This window comes from Protopterus annectens, chromosome 2.part0 (assembly GCF_019279795.1).
Source record: "Protopterus annectens isolate FY-2018-M chromosome 2.part0, PAN1.0, whole genome shotgun sequence".
NCBI lineage: Eukaryota > Metazoa > Chordata > Ceratodontiformes > Protopteridae > Protopterus > Protopterus annectens.
This window is the reverse complement of record NC_056728.1, coordinates 952,604,949-952,631,904: the sequence shown is the minus strand read 5'-3', so window position 1 is coordinate 952,631,904 and position 26,956 is coordinate 952,604,949. Positions and strand designations below refer to the sequence as shown.

General features: G+C 37.2%; 1 protein-coding gene across 1 annotated transcript in view; it reads right to left on the bottom strand.

The window, feature by feature from the left end:
- Window positions 1-26,956, bottom strand: part of ADAMTSL1 (ADAMTS like 1) — a 4,128,157-nt gene that overhangs the window by 2,423,735 nt on the left and 1,677,466 nt on the right. The gene's annotated exons all lie outside the window — the stretch shown is intronic.

Below are 26,956 nucleotides of genomic sequence, written 5' to 3'. Positions count from 1 at the left end.
ATAACACTTGACCGTAATATTTGAGATGATCATTGACCCATTTTACTGAATGTATGGAATATGAGTAAAGTCATATTCTAACAAAAAATAAGATATATTAGAAAAAAATGCAGATGTCCGTGTTAAAAATGAAACAAAATACTATCATGAAAAAGGGTTGTAAAAGTAAGGAAAACTTAGGTTTTACTAAAGCAGGAAAGGCAGCTTCAACAAAAATGTTAATATTCTAACTTGATGCATAAATAAAATGTTAGATTTAGCTGTATTCTTATCCTTGGTAAATGTCTATGACCAACAAGATGGTGATTATGGCAGTAACGAAAGTTATTCATTTTATGTATTCATTTGCTAATTAGTTAATTGAATTGATTATTCAGAGTTGTTCTCAGCCATGTCAGAGCAATGTCTGTACATAATGTAATGCAGGGAAAATAAGCAATGTGCATAAATTAGAGGCATGAAGAATGTTAATACTAAAACTAAAGCTATGTTTATTTATTGCTATTTTATCACATCTTCCAAATGAACATCAGGTGGTACGCAGTTCACAGTGTGCATTATCCTTCCTGATAAACTTCATGACTTGTAAGGTATAGTGTACATACTCGTTCCTGACAGATTACCTGACGTGTAAGACTTAGTGTGCACAGTCCCTCCTGATAGATGTGACATGTAAGACATAGTGTGCACACTCCCTCCTGATAGATCTCCTGACATGTAAGACATAGCGTGCACACTCACTCCTGATAGATCTCCTGACATGTAAGACATAGTGTGCACACTCACTCCTGACAGATCTCCTGACGTGTAAGACATAGTGTGCACACTCACTCCTGACAGATCTCCTGACATGTAAGACATAGTGTGCACACTCACTCCTGATAGATCTCCTGACTTGTAAGACATAGTGTGCACACTCACTCCTGACATGTAAGACATAGTGTGCACACTCCATCCTGATAGATCTTCTTACATGTAAGACATAGTGTGCACACTCCCTCCTGATACATATCCTGACATGTAAGACATAGTGTGGATACTCCCTCCTCATACATTTCCTCATATGTGAAACATAGTGTATGCACTCCCTCCTGATAGATTTCTATGTGTAAGACATAGTGTGTGTACTCACTCGTGATAGATTTGTTGATGTGTAAGACATAGTGTGAATACGCCTTACAGATACATTTCTTCATATGTAAGACATAGTGTACACACTTCTTCCTGACATTTTTCCTGATAAGGAAGACATAGTGGGCATACTCCCTCCTGATAGGTTTCCTGATGTGTAAGGCATAATGTGCATCCTCCCTCCTGATAGATTTCCTGATGTGTAAAATATAGTGTGTGTACTCCCTCTGACAGATTTCCTGATATGTAAGACATGGTGTGCATACTCTATCCTGACAGATTTCCTGATTTCTAAGATATAGTGTGCATACTCCCTCCTGATATGCTTCCTGAAGAGCAAGTTATAGTGTCCATGCTCTCTCAAGATAGGCTTCCTGAGATGCAGGGTGTAATGGGCACAACTCCTCTTGATTGGCTTCTTGATGTGAAAGGAATAGTGTGCACATTTCTTGTTGATAACTTTCCTATCATGCATTGCTTAAAAAGCTATGAACTTCATTTACTTTACTTCTAGCAACCATAAATAGGTGTAGCAAAATGTGGTTCTCCCTAACCTCTTCTTAAAAATTGTGAGCATGCAAATGTCTTTTATTCTTCCCTCCATTTCCTCCTTATGCACAGATTCATGCACTAGTCAGTGCCAGGCAGTCAGATGCCCTACATGTACATTGCAGTGACTAAAAAAACAAACATTATATCAAAGTATTCAATAAATACATAGTTTTTAATAAAAATTGTGAATCAGATGTGTGTTGTTGCTGAGGCGGGGCTAGCCACCCGGTGGTGTGAACCTTGGCTCTAAATGTCTGACACTGTTAAACTGACACCAAGACCCCATGTGCAAAAATGGGAAAAGGGGTTGTCGATGGATGTGTTTTGTCATTTCTTTATTTAAACACTTGCTTGTGCTGTTTTATGGTAACATAAATAACTATGAAGGAATGTGGAATAATCTTCTATCCTTACAATATCAGCAATATGTTTTAGTATCACATTTCTTGATAATGTATGTTTTTTGCCATCTGGAATGCATCTGATTTGAAGGAAACTATGTCTTTCATAGGCATGGTGTCAGGGATTTTTGAGAATAACTTCTGTCGTGACTGTTTAGTCTACACCATGTATCAGATAGGCAGAAAGTGGCCAGAATACTTCATTAGTCAAATAAATAATGATCCAATTACTAAACAAGTAATTTATGTATGTTACATTGAATACAATGAATGAAACCCACGGTGGGGGTGCTGCGGTAGCGTTGTCACCTCACAGTAAGATGCTGTACGATTCAATTCTTAGCTAGAGCGTCTTCTGCGTGGAGACATGCATGAATGGGTGTACCTTCATTGAAAGTTGTGCATCAGGGCTGGTAACTCGGCACATAGAAATCAACTACAAATCATTAGCAGACCAGAATTCCGCTGTGGTGACCCCTAACCGGGAAAAGCCGAAAGACACAACAACAACAACATTGAATACAATGAATGACCTACTCAGCATTTAAGTTTTCAAAAAAAAAAAAAAAAAAAACGTGGAATATCTTTAGTTAAAATATATATCTGATTTAGTCTTAAGGTCATTGTTAACAATACAACAAGAAATGATTTAATGAAAAGACTTTTTTAGAAATGAAACCCAACAGGATTTAATAATTAAGTTGATAAAATTATGTGATCCATATCTAACCAATAAGCAAAAAGCGAACAGATAATTTATAACCTAGCAGACTTCATCTTTAAAATATGCTTAATCTTTATCATATCACTCAGACCCATATAAATACTGTCACTAAGTCTGAATTGCCAGCACAATTCTGTAATTTCCAAGAGATTGTCCAAGTTGCATTTAATGCTGGTCAATCCAACAAAACAAAAAATAAAAAAAAAAATGTTTCATGTTTTTACAATATTTTGAATTCTTAAACAGAGCATTTCTATTGTCCTTTCTATTATGAGCATAAAGCTAAGATACCGCAAATAGATGATTCCTGAAGAATTACAATTACCATGTTAGTTTGCACCAACCATGCCTTTAATAACTGCATGCTATTTTTCACATACACACACACACACACACACACACACATATATATATATATATATATATATATATATATATATATATATATATATATATATATATAATTTACATGTATGGTCCAAGAAGTCATATCATTGTTCTAAGGAATTAATGTAATTAGGACAATATGTAGAGGTGGTGTCACTGTTCTAAGGAATTAATGTAATTAGGACAATATGTAGAGGTAGTGTCACTGTCCTAATGAATTAATGTAATTAGGACAATGTGAAGAGGTCGTATATTGTTCCAAGCAATTAATGTAATTAGGACAATGTGAAGACGTTGTGTCATTGTTCTAAGGAATTAATATAATTAGGAAAATGTGAAGAGGTTGTCTCATTGTTCTAAGGAATTAATATAATTAGGACAATATATACCAAATATACGCTAAAATGGACCGTAGCTCACTGCAAATGCTTAATTTCAAAAAATTACTTTTAATAGAAAACAAATAAAAACAAACCCATGATGGATAAAACTATTTTACACACAGGTTAAGCACTTTCATCTGCTAACTGCAGACTTCATCAGAACAGTGCAATGTGTGTTGGTCCCCCTTATATAATACATTTTTAAAAAAGTCAAGATCCAATGGGAATGCTCAATCAATTAACCTTCTCATGAATAAAACATAACCTTATGAATATTCATTAATTTTGCTCATTCAACCTGCACAGTTTTGTATTACAACCTGTTGCCATGCAGTTTCTAAGTAATACCTATAAAACAATCATCCTTCCCCAAATAATATTTCTATATATTCAAACTCTTTCTTCATTTCATTGAAATCAGATGTCATTCTCACAGCTCTTATGCACGGTCCTTTTTAGTGTATATTTGGTATATATTGTTGGTTATTTGGTCATATATACACTTACAACTTGGTGTTTAATAGTTTTGGTGCTATGGACTCACTGGATGAAATTCCCTCCATGTTCTCCCCAGTTAGAACAGAAGATATCCACCAGTTACAGTGTGAGGTGGATATCTTGAAGGGAGAACTAACAAGGCTGATAGAGGTGTTTAGTCAACCAAACTTGCACAATGACAATCAACCCTGCATGATGATGTCATCAAGGAATCTGAAGGAAGGGAGAGGTGAGAATCATAGGCCTAGAGACAGAACAAGCCATGGAAGTAATGGAAGCCAGCAAAGCAGCGGAAACTGACCCTCTTATGGGGTTGCAGCTGGCCAGGAAGTGGTGTTGGAGGGCATTGTAAACAAAAAACACATAGGCAACAACTCAGAGAATGTTTATGAAGCTGCAGGGGCTAAGTAAAAGAGAGGGGCTCCTACTCTGACATACTCAACAGTTGCACAACTCCAGAGCTCAGGTACTGTGAAGTACTTAACTTTTAAGAGTAATGGCAAACAGCAGGCAACTGCTAGTAAAAGAAACATTAATGTATTATGTGGTGCAGGGTAGGAATCATGTTTATGGCAACAGTTTACTTTTAATAAAGATAAACTGAACCCAATGGACAATTGTGTTGACAAACATCAAGAAAATTATGAAAAGACTTTGAAAGACTTGATACATGACTTTGGGAAACAGCTGGGGGTTATTAGAGTGTCACAAATGGATAATGCATACTTGAGTAGATGCCTTGAGTTAAAAATTGTGCCTATGGAGCTTTGATTTTTCAAGATACTAATGGGAATGGAATTAAATGCAGAAAATAAAAAAGAATGCAATTTGTTGTTTGACAGTTTTGGTTTTAAATTTATGGAGTTTTTAATTAAATGTAATGTCAATAAGTTACGTCATTTGGAGGATATCCTAGACCTGGTCATTACCAACATGGGCAACCAGTGTTCCACACCAGAGGTCAATTCCTCGTTGGTCAGATCCGACCACAAGCTAATCACCCTAGACATCCACATCCCGCCCCCACCCCCAATTAGGGAAACCACTGTAAAAAACTTCTCCAAAGTCAACTTCACACTTCTTAAGACAGAAGTGGCAAACTTCATGACACCCATGCAGACGGACAATAGAGGTACGATTGCTGAATCCTACACAAATGTACAAGCATTTACACGAGTGCATGGATCATGCTATCCCTAATAGAACCAAGATGCTATCCTCCAAAAAAAGGAGGCCAATCTGGTGGTCCTCTGCCATAAACAAAATCTACAACAAAAGAAAGAAACTGTTGCAAAAAAGAGTAAAATCCCATGACTGGAGGAACTCCCTGGTGAACCTCAGTAAGAAGCTGAGATCCCTCATAAAATCCTCCAAAGCTAGTTACGGAAACAAAACTGCCACTGACTCTAAAGACAACCACAAAGCATTCTATAGCTATGTCAAGAATCTCTATGGCAACACTCAGATCTGCTCTGAGTTACAGCACATTGGCACTAAATATACAGAACCAACTGATATTGCCAACATCCTGGCAGATAGGTTCATTGCTAACTTTACCCCCTCTCACCCCCTAGAGGGCCCATCTCTATACTGGAAGAATGCAAAGTTCCTGTAATCACGGCTGCACAGGTAAAAAATACACTCTCCAAAGCCAAAAACACAGCATCCATGGGACCTGACAATATCCCAGGCTGTGTTCTATACGAACTACAGAATGAACTGGCACCCTACCTAAGTACCATGTTCAATCATAGCCTCACCTCAGGCTTTGTGCCCACTGAATGGCACACCACGATGGTTATCCCATTTCACAAAGGGGGAGCCAAGACGGACTCCAGGAACTACCTCCCCATTAGCCTGACGAGCCTGGTCTGCAAGGCCATGGAACGTATCATTATGGAACTCATAAACAAAGACATTGGTAATCTCCAAACTCTGGACCCTACCCAGTTTGGATTTGTAAAAGGCAGATCACGTCTCCTAAACCTGATTGACTTCTTTGAAGCAGTCACCAAAGCCATAGATGAGGGTAAGGTGATTTACACAGCGTATCTAGATCTCGCCAAGGCTTTCAACACCATCCCCCACTTTGGAATTATAGATAAGCTCACTAAACCAGGCATAAATCCCTATGTCACAAGATGGGTTGCCAACTGGCTCATGGACAGAACCCACGCTGTGAAAGTAGCAGACTCCAAATCTGACTTCAGACCAGTGACAAGTGGAGTACCACAGGGTTCAGTCCTGGGTCCTCCTCCTGTTTGGTATCTACTTCTCTGAAGTACAGGATAACACAGAAGGTCTTTGGCTAACAAAGTTTGCAGATGACTGCAAACTAGGAGCCAAAATCAAAACTCCTAACGATGTGGACATACTACAAAAGGGCCTCACTGAGACAGATGCCTGGTGTCAAAGCCATTCAATGTCAAAAAGTGTATTGTCATCCCTTTTAGTAAAAACTCTGTACCCATAAACTACCACATAGCTGGTAGTCTACTTAACACCAAAAATGTGATAAGAGACCTTGGGACACAGGTGGACAGTAGTCTCTCCTTTGATAATCACAGTACCATAGTGGTCAGGAAATCCTTCTACATGGCTCACCTCATCACAAAAGGTTTCTCATCCAGAAAAAAAAAGGTCATTGTTCCCCCCTACTCATCAGTCATTTAGTATGTACCTCACAAGACATCTACAACAACTGGAAAGACCACAGAAATACCTCACAAAGAGAATTACTGGCCTCAAACAGATGCCCTACGCAGACTGTCTCAAAAATGTCCAGCTTTACTCTGTCGCATATGGCCTACTCAGAGGCGATCTCTGCCTAACATACAAAGCTATGTCAAACCCAGAGCTGTTGGACATGCTCCACTTAAAGAAATCCTAATCCCTCTGAGCTATACGCTCTAGGGACCTAAACCTTGTTACCACAACAAACAGAACATGCTGGAGGAATAGATTCCTGTCCCAGAGACTTCCCATACGCTGGAACAGACTACCAATCTATGTCAAGCAGAGCTCCTCATTAGCACTCTTCAAGAAAAATCTTGATGATTGGATGGGAAATAGGAAATTCACCCCAGGGATCACTTTTGTGGCTCTGCTCGACAGGGGAACAGGAACATTATTTTCTTGGGTGGCGAAAGCCAGGGTACATTTTTGGCTAGGCCTATATAGGCCCTAGGGCCAGTAGCCTAGTACCTACCTATGAACCTATTAACCTATATAATTTCACTCAGTTAATCAATACTCCTACTAGACTCAACAAGGATAGCACCACAGCCAATGTTCTGGACTGGATACTAGATACTAGTCTCCCACCCTAACAATATGTCAGACTATGGCACCCTCCCTGACTCCCTCAGTGATCATCTGCCTGCTTTCTCATATCGTTCTCCTTCCCCTCCTCATCTACAGCACAAATACACCTCAACCTGTCTACAGCACAAATACACCTCAACCTGTACCATAAAGAACTTCAATCCTCAAACCTTCTCTGACACTTTGAAACACACAAATTGGAACCCCCTAAAAACTCTTCGTCTGGATGCTGCTCTCTCACTTCAACACAGTATTTACTAACCTGTTAAACTGCTTTGCACCCCCCCAGAACCAAAAGAGTCAAAAGCATAACTGCACCCTGGCTAACCAAAGAGACTAAAACCCTTATGCATCTCAGAGACAAATCTTGGAAATACTATCAAAAATTTAAAACACCCAACTGTATGCCTGACTACAAGCAACTTCGAAATCAGGTAAAAAAAACAAATAGCTACCGACTGAAAATCCTACTACTTCAAACCATAAAACCAACCCAAGAAAATTCTGGAACAGTATCTCCTCAGTCCTCCATCCTGGCAAAAAAGAAAACCCCTGCCCTGACCCCAACTCTCCAGACCATGCTCTAGCAACTCAATTCAATTCCTTTTTATAGACTCAATAGCTAATTTCACCTCATCATTCCCTAATAATATACCTACCCCCACCTCATCAAATACATCTAATTCCAGCCTGCAAACCTCCAATTATACTGATTTCCCTTCTTTTTCTCTCAAGCCTATTCCTACACATATCATTAAAATTTCCTACTAAAATTAAAACCTGGTTCTAACGCCCCTGACAACATGCCATCTAACTTCTTCAAACTAGCTGCTGATGGCATAGCTCTACCTTTCAGCATTCTAATAAATCGCTCCATCCAAGAATCCTACATACACTCATTTGGAAAAAAAAGCCTTCATCATTCCCCTCCACAAAGGAGGAAGCAACTTTACAGTTTCCAATTTCCGCCCAATAGCTATTCTGTCTTCTATCTCAAAAATCCTAAAAAAAGTATCCATCTACAACTCCTACCCTATCTGTTAGACAATCAACTAATGACCCCTTCTCAACATGGTTTCAGACCTGGTCACCACTACTGCCTTGCTCTCCTTTCTTGAAATCATTAACTCTGCTCGTGATTCTGGCAACATAGTATCTACCCTCCTTCTCAGCTTATCTAAAGCCTTCGATATTGTATCCCACAATATCCTCTTGACCAAGCTCTCTCATATCAATCTATCATCTTCCTCCATCAACTGGTTTACCAGCTACCTCTCAGATAGAGAAAAAGCTGTAAAGTGGAATAACTGTACTTCTTCCTTTATCCACACCCCAACTGGTGCTCCACAAGGCTCCGTACTGGGCCCTTACTATTCAACATTTTCATCAATGACATCTACCAGAACGTCCCCAATGGTAAACTTGTCCAATACGCAGATGACTCTACCATCATCTGCTCTGCCAATTCTCTCCCCAAACTTAAGAATCTAACCCAAGACGCCTTTTCCCACACCAAAAACTGGATGCTAGATAACCATTTAGCTCTCAATGCATCCAAATCTAAAATCATGATATTCATCCCTTCCAGGCACACCAAATTGACAAAGCATCCTTCTCTATTTTCAGCCAAATCAAGACCTCTATAGAAATTGTTCCTAATACAAAGCTACTGGGAGTAGTTATTGATGATCAATTAAAATTTAACATACACCTACAAACTAATATTAAGAAACTCATCAGAAACTTGGAATGCTATATCGACATAACCGCTACCTCACTCCCTCAACCAAAGAACTACTAGCTACCACATACCTCATTCCCTCACTCCTATACAGAGCCCCTCTCCTTACTAATCTTCAATCTACCCTCAAATCTAAACTATCTTTCTGCTACAATAAAATTTTGCCACTCATCACTGTGACTCCCTCCATTCTGTAAATTGGTTGGAACTTCCCAACCATCTGACATATATTCACCTCACAACTGCACATAAGCTTATTTTCAAACCCTCTAACTGCCCTTCCCTCTCCTCCACCCTAAAACTGCATCAGCCACCTAGACTACTCAGAAGCAACAATCAAAATCTCCTTGAAGTTTACAAACCCATACATACTCCAGGACAACTGCTACTATACTTTTCTCTTGCCAGATCCAGGAATTCACCCCCCCCCTCACATTAGAACTACCCATACTACCTCCACCTTCAAGAAATTACTCTACTCTCATCTGTCCTCCCTCTGGGAATGCTCCTGCTCTCATCACACCTGAAGCTGTCTACCCTTTCAACATTCCTATCCCAATTTCAGCCGAGTCACAATAAATAAATCTGTTGAATTTACATACTTAATGTCTACTTTGTATGAACTCATAAATATTGCGTATTACTTGGATTTTTAACTCTTTTGTAATTATTGTTATTACTATTTTTTGTTTCTTTGGTGACTGTAAATATTATAAATACTCTTATTATTGGAGCTTTTCTCCCCGGACCTCCATTGAAAATGGGCTCAACATGGCCCAATGGACTTTCCCAGTTAACAAACTGCAAATAAATAAATAACTTTGTTAAAGGATGCTGAACAAATGAATGAAAAAATACAGAAAGATATGTCATTTAACCAGTGGAAAAAAATTATATGTGAAGCAATATGACTTTGCAGATGACAAGAGTAAGAAATTATTTAAAAAAAGGGTCGCAAATTACAAAGAAATATTGAACAGTATGATAAACAAATGGCTTATACATTGAAGAAGGAAGACACAGCACACAATAGTACTTATGGTAGAGGTAGGAAATATTACCCATACATGGATAGAAATGAAAACAGAACACAATATAATGATGAAAATGTTTTTTTTAGGCAGGAACCAACAATGGACAGGGGAGCACAGGGATGCATGGGGGGGAGGCAGAAGAGGGGGGTGCACCATTGGCAGGGGAAGGAAGGATGGAGAAACGAGGCAACAAAGTGGAGATAAAGCAGCACAATGCTGTACAATTCAGTATGGGGCAATTTAATATATACAATTACACACAATTAAAGCTTGAGAAAACACACCATGTTGTTTACAAAAGGCATGCAATATGTCCCTTATGAAAAATTCAATGTAGTAGATACCTTATTGGAGTTTAACTTGTACTTGAGGAAATTAAATTTGGCCATAAACTTTCAGGATAACCAAAGAAGTGCACAGGAGAATGTGTTTAAGAAAAAAAGTAAATATACGCCCCCTTTACATCCTACATTAGTTACATATGAAAGGTTGGTCACCGAGGAAATGTATAAGCTACAAGAGAAGATTATGAAAGGAAAGAGAAGATACAATTTAAGTAGGGATGAAAACAAATTATTAAATGAAATATGTTATGAGGCCGACATTCGAGTGATGAAACCGGATAAGGGGGTAGGGGCATAGTACTAGTAGAAACACAGGATTACAACAACAATATATTTAGAATATTACACAGTGATAGTATGTGGTATCTTCTATCAATGAAGTAAATATCAGACATAGAAGGATTGATTTATATCTAGAGGAGTTCCTCTTGGACAACAGGATAGATATGAATTTGTATAATTTTTCGATAGTGGAACATCCACTACTTGTCACCATAGTAGGGATTCCAAAGATCCATAAAAGTATTGAAGATCCCCCTTATAGGCCTATTATTTCTGGTAGTAGGTCTAAGACATTCCCATATGGGAAAGTTATAGAAGGATGGTTAAAATCAACACATGACAGAGTGCACCATATAGTAAAAAACTCATGGGACTTTTTGGGAAGGTTGAAACCGGAAATTTGAAAGGAAGGGTTAGTGTTTATAACCACTGATGTGGTGGATTTGTTTTCCTGCATCCCGTAGGAAGAAGAACTAGAAAGGTTTAGTAACAGTATTCAGAAGTACATGAACTTAGAGTGGGAAAAGACTAGTTTAATTTGTGAGTTTATGTCTATTGTATTAGATTTTAATTACTTCTGGTTCGAGGGCGAATACTATAGACAAAATAGCGGGGTAGCTATAGGGGTGGCATGCACCCCCATATATGCAAATACGGTGTTACTAAATTGGGAAAGTGAATATAATTTGGAGAGTCAAAATGCTAGTAAATGTGCATGCTACACTAGGTTTTTGGATATTTTTATTTTATAGGAAGGTACAACAAGTGAAGTAGATGCATTTATGAAGTATTTGAATGACATCAGTAGTTATTTAAAATTCACCCATAGTAGTAACACGACAGGGGTAGCATACTTAGACACCTTTATTTCGAGTGGGACAGCAGGATTTAAATCCAGAATATACAGAAAAAAAACCTTTAGCAACTCATATTTAGAATACACTAGTTGTTACCTAGCAAGTCAAAAAGAGAGCATCATTACAGGTCTTATGTACATTACATTATCTTATGCACTGACATAAGAGCTGTGAGAATGACATCTGATTTTAATGAAATGAAGAAAGAGTTAGAATATATAGGAACATTATTTGGGGAAAGGGGTTACCCCAGATATTTAATTGATGATGTCACTCAATATGTACTGAGAGATTGGGGGGAAATACAAACCACTTCTTGATATTGGGTTGGAGAACTACAGGGGAGAAAATGAGAAGGAAAATTCCTACCATGGGGCTTGTGTAGGGGAGTGCAGTCCATATGCTGAGGAGATAAAGAAAATAACGAGACAAAACTGGAATGTTCTAAGAAGTAATGACTTGGTTTACAGTAAAGTGGGTACAGGGCCTATGTATGTTCACAAGACTGGGTCTATCCTAAGGAATAGGTTTGAGAGAGTGAAAGGCAGAATAAAGGGAGACACTGGAGATGGGCACACCAAAAAATGTGGGCAGTGTCAGCAGTGTAAGGAGATTATTGGAGAGAAACTAATTACATTAGGGGACGCCAACCACACTAGAGTAAGGTTTAAGAAAGGGAGTTGTGTATCCCAACATGTCATATACTTGGCTAAGTGTATAGCATGTCCTAGTTATTATGTGGGCAAGATGGACAGACAATTGAGGAACAGGATATATGATCATACCTACTGTATAAGGAAAAATGATAAAAACAATGCTTTGTGTAGACACGTACTTGAATATGATGCAAGCCATGTGTTTAAGTTTGGGATTTTAGAACAGGTAAAGGTGGATTTAAGGGGAGGAAATGTTAAGGTCAAATTAGCTGAAAAAGAGGTCAAATAGCAACTCAGGTTAAATGCAACCAAAGAACCTGGGTTGAATGCCATTGTGGTTTCTTCTGACGTGAAGCAGTATAATCACTGACTTTTCCTTATGAAGAGCGACTAAAATACATCTATGGAGGATTTACAGGTACAGGTGGCTGATTTTTGGGTACTCTATTTTCGGCAAAATCTTCAGGGATAACATATAGTATTGAACTGCGCGTATAAGTCGCTACTTCGGGGACTATAGTTTTTTGCTTATATACCAAACTACATGGTGTTTTTGAATAAATCGGAAATGCTTTCTCAGTCTTGGGCACCATTTAGACTGTTTTACTAAACCAGGGATTCTAATTTTTGTGTTGGGATCCAACGATCAATACTTGTGGAGTTTCTGACTTTTCAACAGCGTGGATGTATGGACTTTTGTGACTGGTGTATGCTACTTACTTTAGGGCTTGGATTTAACAATAACCACATTCTTCTATATGTGTTCTGTTTGGTTTTTGGTTTCTAAACTTTGCAGCTAACTGTCACTTGGATGAGTATGTTATAATAGAAAATAATAGATACACGTTTACCTAGGAACTGTTTTCTTCCTGATATAATGATCTATCGGAACCTGCCGAAATATTGAACATTATTTGAACTTTATATTTTTTTGAGTGACTTCCAATAGTTGGGACTATAAATATATCATCTAATATGTATCCAATTATACAATTTTAGTTTAATAACAGAATAATTTAGTGCATTTTTCAGTATATGAAATTTGACCTATTTTCAAGCAGTCAGATATATTCCATAGTGTGTTTTACTGTGTTTTGCTCTTTTTTTCACGTCTATGCTTGGGCCAATTATGGACATTGTTCTACACTATTGACAACTGTATACATTTAAAGCAAGTTGAGGTACTCTGGTGTAAGGGTTTCACATATAACTTGTGGAGTTTGGTGTGCATATATATTTTGGCCATTTATCTTTTGATCAAACATTGGATGCCTATCTTTGACTTGCAGGTCATACATTTTATATTGAATTCAGCCAAAGCCACATATATGTGGAATATTGTTTATATTTAGATCATATAGAGTGTAACAGGGCCCACCATTCTTTTTTGCTCTCCTTGCTGCTTTATCTTTACTTTTAAAATAATATATATATATTATTTACAAGTGGCGTGCCTTGATTAATATCACCATTGGGTGAGCTGTTAATATATGATATTGTTGGTTGAGATGTAGTTGGCCATTTTATGACAAATATACACTATTTTCATTTACATTTGGTGTAATATACTGGCTGAGACGTAGGTCGGCTAATATCTTATATTTTCCAAAGGCTTTGGTAGAGACGTAAGTCGGCCAACAAATATATATTTTTTCCTCCTTTTTTCATACACTGGCATTGGTTGATGCATTGGAATTCTATGGAAATATATGTAAACAATTTTTTTACATTACAGTAGTAGAGACAAAGGTCGACTACTTATATTAAACTAATTGGCAAAAAAACTTTTTTCAAAAATTTTTTTCTTAAAAATTTTTTTCTAAATATATTTTTGAGAGCAGTGATTGATGTGTGGACCTTTTTTGTTACACTCTCCTTTTTTTGATGATACTACAGGTCAGACATTGACATTTGCTTGTTTCATGATCATTGGCTTGGAGGCAACTCTTAATGCACAGCAACCTCAAGTTTATTTTCAGATAGGATGATTTCATATCCATTTGAAAAATATTGTATGTTACTACCATTTGGTACAAATATTTTCTATTGTTTTTATGTTTGAATACCTTATAGACATGAGTGGCATAATGGACTTAAAAGGTATCCTACAAGGGTTATCTGCAGACAAAGACAATCTGGAAGTTTTTGGCTTAAACCTATCTGGTTTTAGTGATCCCAATACCAACAAGGGGGATGCTAAATATCTTTGTGGCATATTGTTCCAAAAAATAACCAGAAATATGAGGACTTTAAGAGCCAACATCTGGCATCTTAAGTTATTTAAGGCATATAAATTGAAAAATATTACATCCCGGGGATTAAGAATTCGTATTCAACCTCTAGTGGGTTTGATTGATCAACAGCTGTCCAAAGACTGGGCAGAAACCCAACATCAAGCCTCTATGTTATTTGTTGATACCCTTATTTTTTATTATGAACATATGATCGATTCACAGACTGTAGAAATTTACAACAATTGTCTAGAGGCTCAAGTTTTTGAGTCTGAAGACTTCTATAATAATCATTTAACAAATTTGGCCAAAGTTTAGCAATACTGGAGGAGCAACTAATCAAAAAGAAAACACATAAATTTCAACGTGATATGGCTGACTATGAAAAAGGGAAACTTTTGTCACTCAGAAAAGTGTTTGATTTTTTGATTCTAGCAATAAAGCTAATAACAGGAGAAAAAGGCCCAGGTCTATATTGAGAAAAAATACTCAAACAAGTGGCACTTCAGAAGATGATACATCTTTTGCCACAGATTATGACTGCCCTTCTAACCAGGAGTCCCCAGTGGCAAAAAGAAAACAATCAACAGACCCTTTAGACCTAGGACACGTAGAGGTGGTAGAAAACAGGAAAAGATGCACACAGTCTGCAACTGTTGTTACAGAAAATTATGAGTCAATAAATAATGTGCATACCATATCTTTATTTGAATTGTCATCTGTACACAATAAATTACTCAATAAGGGTCTTAATTTTGTGCCGACATCTTTTGTCCCTGAACACATATTGGTCAATGAACTCAATGATTTTTGTAGATTGATTAACCTAAAAATATTTTTTTCAGATTCTGATGAGTCTCAAAGAACTACTAACAGTTTGTTAAATATTTGAATAACAACACACAGGATATTCAGTTTACTTTAACTATACAACACCAAGAAATAGTTTTTTTGGATGTATTAGTCTCTCAACAGGCTGATCATACGCTGGCCACTTGTGTACATAGGAAATTTCCACAATACAACACACTTTTGCATGCATCTATTTATCATCCCCGCCACATCATTAACTTTCAACCTCCCATGGACAAGCATGTAGCCATATTTAAAGAATGTGTTACAAAGGATCTACATTTTTCTTTAGGCTATCAGCTGATGAGACACAATTTAACTCTTCAGGAACAACAAGCGCTACAGAACTCAGTTCCAATCACAACATAGTCATTGCACCAGCTGATAAGGGGGGATGCATTGTAATAATGGACTGGTCGATGTACCAAGCAGAAGCCCATAAACAATTGTCTGACAACAGGTTTTACATACATATGGTGGTGGATCCAACACCTAATTTCGAAATACATATTAATTCCTTTTTGGATTTGGCCACTGAGGAAGGTGTTATTGACAAACATACATGCAAACAACTTAAAGTTTCTGATCCCATCGCTCAGAATTTATACTTGCTTCCAAAGATCCACAAACATCCAACATGCCCACCCGGTAGGCCTATTGTTTCTGGGAGAGGATCCCTCACTGAACCACTATCAGCATTTCTCATATATTATTTAAAACCATTAATATCTATGGTCAGATGTAGGTTGCAAGATACCACAGAATTTTGAAATATTGTTCAAGACACACAATTGGAATCAGATTGGTGGCTATGTACATTGGACATCACTTCCCTTTATACCAGCATCCCACATGATGCTGGTATATCAGCTATTGCATATTGGCTAGATAGATAGATCCCAACTATATACTCTGGGATTTAACAACTTTTTAATCAAATTGACCCAATATGTGTTAACTAGGAACATTTTCTATTTTGAAGGACAAGTGTATTGGCAAGTAAGAGGCACAGCTATGGGAGCATCTTTTGCTCCCATATATGAAGATTTGTTCATGGGGTTTTTTGAAGAACAATTTATATATGATTCTCATAATAACATTTATATGGAAGAACTACATATTTGGAGAAGATACCTAGATGATTGTTGGATGGTGTGGCGGGGTGATTCAACCTTAGTACAACAGTTTGTTAAATATTTGAATAACAACACACGGGATATTCAGTTTACTTTAACTATACAACACCAAGAAATAGTTTTTTGGATGTATTAGTCTCTCAACAGGCTGATCATACGCTGGCCACTTGTGTACATAGGAAATTTCCACAATACAACACACTTTTGCATGCATCAATTTATCATCCCCGCCACATCATTAACAACATCCCCAAATCTCAATTTTTATCTATGAAACGTATCTGTTCTTCTCAAGAATCCCATTCAGAATGTGAACAAGATCTGACTGACAGATTGATAAGTAGAGGGGATAATAGATATCGCATTACCCAAACTATCAATCAAGTTAAAGAGATGCCCAGATCCCAACTTTTACAATATAAACATTCACATGATAGACCCAAGACAGTGACATCTCAACCTATTAGGTTTGTCACTACATTTGGCAGTAACACACCCACATTCAGAGATATTATTAATAATCATTGGGATATTTTGCAGGCTCATGAACATTCGAATGAGATATTACCTGAAAGATGTGCTTTTTCTTATCATAGGGGTAGAACCATCAACTCCCATTTTACACATTACAAAAGGTATAATCCGTCCACACCAATTCAGACAACTCTATTTGGTGATCCATTGATAGGCTGTTTTCCTTGTGGTCATTGCAGTGCATGCAGACATATCTCTAAGACTAAAGAATTTACTAGTTGTAATACCTCTAGGGTATACCAGATAAAAAATTTTGGCAAGTGCAGCACTGATTGGGTGATCTATTTGGCCATGTGCACATGTTTTTCCTTTTATGTAGGCCAAACTTCAAGACCACTTAGACATCGGGTAAGTGAACACCTCAGCGCCATCAGAAATCATAAAATCTCCAGTGCCCTATATAAACATACCATGATTCACCAAACTGTACAATTTAAATTCACCATTATTGATAAAATTGACATGCACAAAAATCTTAAAGCAGGCTGGCATGACAGATTAAATAATATGGAATCCTCATGGATTACCAGGTTAGGAGCCTTATTCAAACCTGGTTTAAATGAAACAAATTAGTTAGTTGGTATCAGCCTATGACTTGATGAATTTTTGAAGTTTTGTTTAAATTAATGGATTGATTTTTTCAGGTTAAATGGTATATATACATACTTATTATATATTTTATAATCTTTACTTTTGAAATGTGTGTATATATTGTTTCAAGGTGTATACACCTTTAATAGTCTTGGGTATATAAGGAATAACCAGGATGTGCTATCTAGATCACTCTTATTTTCATTGTACTGAGGAAGGCTGGATATATAGCCGAAACCGGTTTGCAGTATATAGATTCAGATATTGCCACAATAAACCAAGATTTAGGCACTTGTCTCCATTGTGCTGGCTCATTTTTGGTTGACTTGAATGACTATATTACCACTAAACCAGTCTTGGATGCAAGGATATTAATGACATGTTGTAGTAGGGTATGTACGCATAGAATAAAGTTAGAAACAAGTGAATAGCAAAATAAAAAAAGAAAGCTGGTACAATAAGAAAGGAGGCAACATGTCAGGATACAACGTTTAAATAACAAAAGTGCAATACTGAGTGTTAAAGATGTATATATTTTTAACATAGCACATATGAGCATTTTTATATGTTATACATGTTTTTTTTTTATATGAATGTGTTCTTATACTATATAACCAAAGTGGAATATTGTGTTCTAAAGAAGTACATACTTTTTATCACAGAATAATTTAACACATCTATATGTTATATAATGTGTTTTTATACCTAAATGGGATATACATAAGCACAAGTGATTGTTTTATAGGTATACTCAGAAACTGTATGGCAACAGGGTGTAATACAAAACTGTGCAGGTTGAATGAGCAGAATTAATGAAAATTCATAAGGTTATGTTTTATTCATGAGAAGGTTAATTGATTGAGCATTCCCATTGGATCATGACTTTTTTTAAAAAAAATGTATTATATAGGGGGGAACACACATTTCACTTTCTGATGAAGTCTGCAGTTAGATGAAAGCGCTTAACCTGTGTGTAAAATAGTTTTAACTCTCATGGGTTCGTTTTTATTTGTTTTCTATTAAAAGTGATTTTTTGAAAGTAAGCATTTGCAGTGAGCTACGCTCCTTTTTAGCATATATTTGGTATATATTTTTGGTTATTTGGTCATATATACGCTTACAACTTGGTATTTAATAATTAGGACAAGGTGAAGAGGTTGTGTCATTGCTCTAACAAATTAGTGTAATTTGGTCAATGACACGGCTACTTGTGGTTTACTGACTGATGCTGTTTGGTACTATGCTTACAGTAACATTCTTACATAACTAGTGCAGTTACTTAACATAACCTCACAACTGACAAACTAAAGCAGTCCCAAGTTATGCAACATGTACTGACATGCATTACACTCCTGATATATTTCATGTGCACCTAACTATATCTATACATTTTTCATAAGATATTTTTTATATGTTGTATTCTGCATTATTTATAAACCTAATTACTGTATAATATTCTTAATGGAACTTATTTCCCTGGCCAAATTTGTCAGATTTTTTTGTCTAGTACACATATACAAATAAATAAATAAACTGTATATTTCCCTCTTTTCAGATGACAAAAAGTTGGTAAAGTGTCTGTAGGGGACTTTTATGTGGAACATTGGGGGGGGTATACTGGAAAAGAAAGGTTAAGCGTGAGAAGCAAGTCTTGCTATGTATACTCAGTCTTAAGTGCTACCTGGTTATAGTTTCCTCATATAAGCCTCTATGTATGAGATGAAGAAGAAGGTTTTAAGGCATGGGAAGGGGGATAGACCAATTGAACAGGTGGGCTGCAGCTTGGTAGAAGGAATGAGGTATTTGGGGAATATGAAGATAACAACATAGTCTTCATACCTGGAAGGATTTTGAGGCTAAGCAGCTACTGATGAGATAGGTTTGGATGGTGTTGAGGATTTTCACATGCTACAGAAAAGGGGAACATAATCAAATGACAAATTCAGCACCATAACAGGTACAAGCAAGCAAAATCTGAGGGTAATGCTATTCAATGCTAGAAGTCTAAACCTCAAAATGCACTCACTTGAGGCACTCCTTAAAATGGAGAACATCGACATCTGTGCAGTGACAGAGACCTAATTCAAGGCTCCAGAGAGCATCCCTGTATTACCAGGCTATAATTCATACCACACCTTTCGGCCACCTAACCTGGAACGAAACAATAAAGGCAGAGGCATGTCCATATTCATTAAGGATATCCACACCTCCAGGCTAGTTGCTCAGCATAATTCATCCGAGATTATCCAAGTGCAACTACCTCTGGGTAAGACCACAATCCAAATTGTAGCTTGCTACAGATCCCCCACCATGCCCCAGGATTCCCACTCCTCATTTCTTGATACACTGGAAAATTTTAGGGTACAACCTAACACTCTAATAATGGGCGATTTCAACTACCCCACCATTAACTGGAAAAACTACTCATGTACCAACTCTTATGCTCAAAGTTTTCTGGAATTCATAAATTCCAACGCCTTGGATCAACTTATCCACACCTCCCCCAGGGGCAGCAATATCCTAGACCTGGTCATTACCAACATGGGCAACCGATCTTCCACACTAGAGGGCAATTCCTCATTGGTCAGATCTGACCACAAGCTAATCACCCTAGACATCCTGCCCCCACCTCTCATTAGGGAAACCACCGTAAAAAATTTCTACAAAGCCAACTTCACACTTCTTAAGACAGAAGTGGCAAACTTCACAACACCCATGCTGACGGACAATAGAGGTACGACTGCTGAATCCTACACAAATGCTCTTTATAAGCACTTACACAAGTGCATGGATCATGCAATCCCTAACAGAACCAAGATGCTATCCTCCAAAAAAAGGCAGCCAATCTGGTGGTTCCCTGCCATAAACAAACCCTACAACAGAAGAAAGAAACCGTTGCATAAAAGAGTAAAATCCCATGATTGGAGGAACTCCCTGGTCAGCCTCAATAAGAAGCTAAGATCCCTCGTAAAATCCTCCAAAGCTAGTTATGAAAACAAAATTGCCAATGATTCTAATGACAACCACAAAGCATTCTATAGCTATGTCAAGAATCTCAATGGCAACACTCAGATCTTCTCTGAGTTACAGCACGATGGCCAACATCCTGGCAGATAGGTTCAGTGCTAACTTTACCCCCCTGTCATCCCCTAAAGGGCCCATCTCTATACCAGAAGAATGCAAAGTTCCTGTAATAATGACTGCACAGGTAAAAAAAACACACACTTCAAAGCCAAGAAACAGCATCCATGGGACGTGACAACATCCCAGGCTGCGTTCTACATGAACTACAGAACAAACTGGCACCACACCTAAGTACCACATTCAATCACAGCCTCACCTCAGGCTTTGTGCCCACTGAATGGCACACAGCGACGGTTATCCCACTCCACAAAAGGGAAGCCACCACAGACCCTAGGAACTACTGCTCCATTAGCCTGAAAAGCCTGGTCTGCAAGGCTATGGAATGTATCATCATGGAACTTATAAACAATGACATTGGTAATCTCCAAACTCTGAATCCCATCCAGTTTGGGTTTGTAAAATGCAGATCCTGTCTCCTAAACCTGACAGACTTCTTTGAAGCGATCACCAAAGCCGTAGATGAGGGTAAGGTGGTTCACACAGCCTATCTAGATCTTGACAAGGCTTTCAACACCATCCCCCACTCTGGAATTATAGATAAACTCAGTAAACTAGGTATAAATCCTTATGCCACAAGGTGGGTTGCCAACTGGCTCACTGACAGAACCAACACTGTGAAAGTAGCAGACTCCAAATCTAACTTCAGATCAGTGAAAAGTGGAGTACCATAGGGTTCTGTCCTGGGTCCTTTCTTGTTTGGTATCTACTTCTCTGAAGTACAGGCTAACACAGAAGGTCTTTGGTTAACGAAGTTCGCAGATGACTGCAAACTAGGAACCATAATCAAAACTCCTAACAATGTGGACATCCTACAAAAGGGCCTCACTGAGACAGATGCCTGGTGTCAAAGCCATGGCCTCAGGCTCAATGCCAAAAAGTGCGTGGTCATCCCTTTTGGTAAAAACTCTGTACCCATGAACTACCACATAGGCGGTAGTCTACTTAACACCAAAAGTGTGATAAGAGACCTTGGGACACAGGTGAACAGTAGTCTCTCCTTTGATAATCACATCGCCACAGTAGTCAGGAAATCCTTCTATGTGGCACACCTCATCACAAAAGGTTTCTCACCCAAGAAAACAGAGGCCATTGTTCCCCTCTACCCGTTACTCATTCGACTCATTATAGAGTACAATGCCCCTTTTGGTATGTACTTCACAAGACATCTACAACAACTGGAAAAGCTACAGAAATACCTCACAAAGAGGATTACTGGCCTCAAACAATTGCCCTACACAGACAGTCTCAAAAAACTATAGCTTTACTCCATTGCATATCGCCTACTCAGAGGTGATCTCTGCCTAACATACAAAGCTATGTCAAACCCAAAGCTGTTGGACATGCTCCACTTAAGGAAATCCCAATCCCTCTGAGCTACATGCTCTAGGGACCTAAACCTTGTCACCAATAAACAGAACATGCTGGAGGGATAGATTCCTGTCCCAGAGACTTCCCACACTCTGGAACAAACTACCTATCTATATCGAACAAAGCTCCTCATTAGCACTCTTCAAGAAAAATCTTGATGATTGGATGGGAGATAGGAATTTCACCCCGGGGGTCACTTCTGTGGGTTTGCTCGACAGGGGCACAGGAAAATAATTTTCTTGGGTGTAAAAAGCCAGAGTACCTTTTGGCTAGGCTTATATAGGCCCTAGGGCCAATAGCCTAGTACCTACCTATAAACCTATGAACATAATGTTGAATATGGCCTTTGAAATTGCTTTTAAAAATTTTGGAAAATCTAGTAATACTTAGTGTAAGAATGGCCTCTGACAGGTTGAAAGCTAAAATACTAAAATAAGCAAGTCTGGATGTCTACAGAGTACTTGACACAAAGGCTGATCAATGGAAGATAATACAGAAGTGAATGGTTGGGAGAATACATAAGGGTACAGTTAAGAGGGTATTGCTTTCATGCTTAGATAGGTTTTAGAGGTATGGGACCAAGGAGGAGGGTACTGGGAGAAGAACTCTGGCAGGAGTTGATAGAGGTATGACAAGACTTGTGTACGGTGTGGCAAATGGAATTAAGAGCTTAGTGCATATGTGCTATAGTGTTTTGAAAGGACTGAAAAGGAGAGGGGGCTGGACATGAATGTTGTTGGAGATGTAGCTGTATATGTGGAGGACTTGTGTAAGTAAGAGAACTGTGAAGAAATATTCAGGTCTGGTAAGAGTATTATGGGAGACTGACATGTTAAATACTGGGTTTAGGTTTAGGCTTATGTGTTTAATGAGCTAAGTACTATGTACTAAAATGCAGAGAATTCACTTTGTAATATAAACCCTATAGCATTTACATAATAAAACCATTTTTGTGTATTTATTAGTCTTCTTGACATGGCATAGTATCAGACAAGGGAAACACATCTACAAAAACTAAATAAAAATATGCACCAGTGAATACATACATCTGCTTTCAAGCTTCTATGTGGAGCTATAAAAGTATGGCTTAGCCACACCAACCTGGAATTATTTTACTGTAAGAAACAGACTTGGCTAAAATATGAAGTTATAACTTAAATAATTCTCAATACATAAGGATTAGCTAAACAGTCTAAAAAGATTCAATATATTGTAATCCTGCATGCTGCTCAGAAAGAAGCCATCAATTCTCCTCTTGATGGGAAGAAAGACACAACTATCAGTACTCAGAAAATAAATTACCCGCATTTATCATTTATTAAATATTTGTTATTTACAGCAGCTCAAAGTCCCACATAGGCTATAGATGCATATTTAATTAAATTAAAAACAGAGCCAAAGACTGTATGCTTGGTGAATTCCATGTTTCTCTAATAAAAAAATAATTTGTAGTACAAGAAATAATTAAACAATGTCAAGGCTTTTAAGAGAACATATCTAATCTTGTCACAATCTGTGGATCTTTGCAGAGTGTGTAAACTTACTAGTACACAGACAAAAATAAATTATATGAAGGGGTGAAAAATAAAATTTGACTCAAATAATTAAGCAAACATGAGAAAGAAAGGCAGGATGTAATGTACAATATATATATATGAAAAAACAGTCATTTGGCCCTGCACTGTAACAAGGAAAGCATCCAAGATGGAAGTGTCTACACATTTCTAATCAGTCACAGGAGAAACACTGTCCAGCTTTTAAGCTTACAGAATCTGTGCTAGAAAAGGATATTTTGCAAAAGATGTGCAAAAGTAAAATAAAACATGTTAAAATGGTCTGTACTTTGTCAAACAAAAATGTGGAAGTGAACGGTTTTCAGATGCTGTGCAAAGCCAAAGTAATGAACGACTGTATGACTATATGGAAAGTTTTGATGTTATTAAGAATCAATGACACACAACAAAATGCATGAATAGTATCACAGCTGAAAAAACAATAGAATTTGAATTGTGCCAGTCTCTAATATGTAATAAATAAAGATTAAGATAAATAATTACTTTTTATATGAGAAGTGATCTAAGAGATGTTATTTGCAAAGTTTATCTCTCAGTGGAAAATGCATACTGGGTTTTTGAAAATAATGTCAGAGCCCCCCCCCCCCCCCCCAAAAAAAAAAAAAAAAAAACAACAACTCCATACTGTGTTTATTTAATACACCTTTAGAATGATTTGGGTTCCTTAGAATCCTGCTTGGCATTTTGTCAGCAATGGAGTTATTCCAAAGTGCTGCTTTCCAAGTAACTTAAGACTTGAAAGGTATTGTAAACATAGCAATGCATTACTCATGGGGTTAGATACAAGAAGGGCATGACTGAGCTAAAGGTGCTAAATAGAGTCAAAAGCATAATTTCAAGTTAAATAAGAACAAATGTAGATTAGTGATGTGTACAATTCATAAATTATACTGTAATATCAGGCACTCTAAAATCTGAACCAAAAAACTGAAGCAGCTGTACAAATGCCAATGCCAAAAGTCAAGCAGGCATTACAGAGGTGTCTGTGAATGGTGCAGTATATTTCAAAATTTCTACTATAACTTCAAAAATGCTGTTAGAGGAAGATTATGACAGGAACTGAAGCTGTAATCAAAATAAAGGTTTTGTGATGCTTAAGAAACTAGTCACAAATGATCCAATGTTATAATACTATGGCACAAACAAGTAAATTGATACCATTCAGAATGGCATTAGAGTGGTGATTTTTACAAGATAGCAAACCTGCTGCCTATGGGCCTAGGCAATTTAGAGACATACAGAAGACATTCACTAAGACAGAAAAGAAACTGTTAGGAAAAACTGTACCAATGTGAGAAATTCCATGAATATGTCAACGGTAAACAAGTTCATCTGGTAACAGATCATAAATACTCATAAAGCATTTTTAGTAAGTCTTTGCACAAGGCACATCTAAGACTGCAGAGAATTTTACTTAACTTACAAAGGTATTGACACACCAGGCAACAAAAATACATAGCATATATGTTGACAAGAGTATAAGAAATGCTAGAAGAATAACTAGACATTTGTTAAATTTAAATGTGTATTAACACCAGCTTATTAATGGAACTATTAAAATATGTTACAATAACAAGCTACACTAAGAAACATCTTCTTAGTTTTCTTTGAAGAAAGAAAGAAATTGTGCCAATGTTTGTACTTTCAAAGTTAACACAATAATAGCTCCTAATCAAAAGAGAAAATAACTGAGAGGCTATATGAGTTTTATCTGGGAATAATAAAGGGCGAATGATGTTCTGGATGGGAATGTCAAATCACCAAGAACAAGCAGTATGAAACTGTGTCATAAACAATGCATGTCATAATTGTAAGAGGTACTATCCTGCTCAGTTTCAGACTGACCATGGATTTGTGTGGTCCTAAAATGTTCCAGTACAGAGAAACCTTCTAACTTATAGGTGTGGATAATTATTCCAAATTCCTTAAATAATCAAACTGAAAGATATAACAGTTACAAGTATAATTAGTGCTTCAAACTGGACCTTATTAAGAGAAGGGATCCCTAATATTGTATAATCTGACAATGGTATACAACACATAAGTCAAGAAGTAAAAAAAAATTGGGCATATGCACATTTTTCAGACCATGCCATTGTCAGTCAATGGGTGAATGAAGAGAGCTATCAAAACACTGAAAATGTTATCAAAAAGAGTTGTAACAAAAGACATATGGACTCTCATCTGGCAGTTTTAGAATGCAGAAATACTGCACTGCAGAGATTAATTCTCTCACCACCTCAGTTGTTGATAGGCAGAAGACTTTAAAGCAAATTAACCATTTCAGCTACATTACCAATGTCTGATAACATGCTGTGAAGAAATCAGCAAAGACAAAATACTACAATAGGATTTGCCTAACACTAGGGTTTACAGACTGAGGATTAAATAGAAAAAAAATATTTCAAACAGAGTGAATCTTAGCTTGGTATAAAACCAAATCAACAATATAGTAAACAAAACTGGCTCAGGAACACCATGAAACAAATAACCTCGAATAAACTTCTAAACTTAAAGGCCAAAGAAGTGCATGATTACATCAAAGCTTATATCTATTTTTTTAATTATTTCTGTTACTGTACTGCATCTGTATGTCTGCATATTTTTTATTAAAACTTATTTGATTGACTGGATTCCTGAACTCTGTGGAGAAGATGGTATAGAAGAAATCACAGACATTTGTTCAAGAAAAATATGCTGAATCTAATGCATCAGAAATATTAGCACCCCAAAGTGTTATAACCAGCACTGAGGCAAGAAAATGAAGACTCTGAAGAAGTGGTGGACAAGAGTCGTATTAGAAAAGGATGTAATAATGTCCCCAAAACAAGACCAGACATCCAGTGGAAACTGTCCTGTCAAATGCTCCAAACATGCTAGGCTGTTGAAGAAACTAGGCAGTTTTATGGACTGTTGTAAAATTACACATGATTCTAAGGACTGAAAAGCTCATAATTAAATGTTCTTACAAGTTTATATTAGGTTAATGAAAGTCAGCTTCATCAGAACATATTCTAATGAAACATACATTGATTCATTGACTAAAACAAGGAAAGAAAAACAGTGTTTCTGCAGGACAACTTTACTGCCCCCCCACATTATTCAAAATATACTCACTTTAAAATAGCACAAAAGTAGAGAAAAGGAGAAACTTACTTAATCCCACTAATCACCAGTTCCTTATGGAGTCTTTTAAGTTTCAGTCAAGTGAG